Here is a 1,932-nt window from a genome sequence, read left to right as displayed (position 1 = left end):
TAGGTATTTACTGTCTCTATAAGGTTGGGCACAGAATTAACCTTGCAGTTAATTTTTAGTTCCTGAATGCAAGAAATTTTTAGTTCTAGAAATATTACTTTTAAGCATTAAATAGTATCATGGTAATCTTTCTAAACTGTCTTCAGAATGTTTTAAACAGTAGGTAAGTTTTTAAAGGGACAAGACTGTCAATTTGACTTGTAGGCTATCTGTATTTTAGTCTCAATAAAAATCAATTCGGACGCCCAAACAAACAAACAAACAAACAAAAATATACCTGACTCAAGGAAGCTGGCTAATTCAGTAATTCCTGCACACGCCCCAGAACAAGCCTGGCTTAGGGCAGGAATGTTTTCTTCTTGTCATAGGTACTTTCTATTGTGAGGGATAGTGATGGTATTGGTGGTGGTCACTACAGAGTTTCTTTGGTACGCCAGACCCTCTGTTGAAAGAATAGTTGCTAACACAAGGGTATTGAGCTTATAGAAGAAAAACAACTTGGTTGGCCAAAGAGCAAGTAAAAGGTGAAGGCACAGTGTTAGCCCAGATTTGTCTGACTCAGACTCTGGATGAGAATTTGGATAATGAAGTTCAAGTTGTCTGAAGAATTATTTAAAAGAACTTTAAAAGAAACTTAAGTATTAAAATGTATTTAAAACTACTATTATTAAAATAAAAATGGATAATGAATATGCTTAAGCATGTTATAATATATCCGTAGTATAATCTAACATGTTATAACATATTTTAATATAAATTATGACAGTATATGACAAGAACTGATAACTCCAGGAACATGGAAATGTATTTATTAATAAGTAGAAAAGCAAAAGAACATAGAGAAAAGTATAATATGTGATTTCACATTTTAAAATGACTATATGTGTTATATATATTAGATATATGTCTGAATATGCATGGTTAGTGTTTATATGAACTTAAAGATTATGACTGAATGGTAGAATTCTGGGTTATTTTTATCAACCCAGTAATTATTTTACTAATGGTTACTAAGATAAATCTTGCACTTCCCTCCATAATTAGATAAATTCTTCATCTCTGCTATTGTGTCTTTCCACATGAGATTGAAAAGAATTGACACAGGATATACATACCATCTCCCAACAATATTTGCTCAAAAGAATGGCCTCCAAACTCAAATATTTTCCAGTAAAGATTAATATCATGCTTCCTAAATCCAATACTATACCAAAATTGTCATAGCCCACTTTTTTTGATACATATAAGAGCATATATAGTAAAGTTTACATTTTATTAAAGAAAATCTCCTATAAATGAAATTAAAAGCATTTAATTAAATAATTCCCTTAGCTTTCTTCTAAACATTCTTTCCCTAAATTAACTCCACTTCAAAATTAGAATATGGTTAAATAATATTGATATATTTCAATTCACAAGTAAAAAATTATTATGAAGTTCATGTATCCACTAAATGAAAATAGTTTAACAAATTAGCTAACAAATGTTACTATGATTTTAATTCATAAATCATCCAGATTTTAATGAGTACAAACTCATTAAAGTATCAGTAATGCTAACAAAATGTAAAAATTTTAAGTCAATATTGATGTAGTAGATTAAGGATATATAAAAAACACTATACATACTTACACTGATGCTCAAAACCAATATGACTTCTAGGAGAACTGTTTTACTCTTGAGATAAAATTTGATAGCTGCTATTAGAATATTTGTTTTCTGTAAAACATTTTTTGCTGTGTTTCATTTACCATTATCTATTTTAATTATAATTTCCAGAAACCCAATCAAGCATTTTCTCCAAACACTCAGATAAAACTGCATTTTTCCCTTCTGCTTAATACACTCTCCTCCAAAACACCAGAATGAGAGCCTGAGATTTAAAAAACTGGCTTTGCAGATAGTCTACTTTGTTAATGAAGTTAGAACTTA

Source organism: Rattus rattus, chromosome 1 (assembly GCF_011064425.1).
Source record: "Rattus rattus isolate New Zealand chromosome 1, Rrattus_CSIRO_v1, whole genome shotgun sequence".
NCBI lineage: Eukaryota > Metazoa > Chordata > Mammalia > Rodentia > Muridae > Rattus > Rattus rattus.
This window is presented reverse-complemented; position numbering follows the sequence as displayed.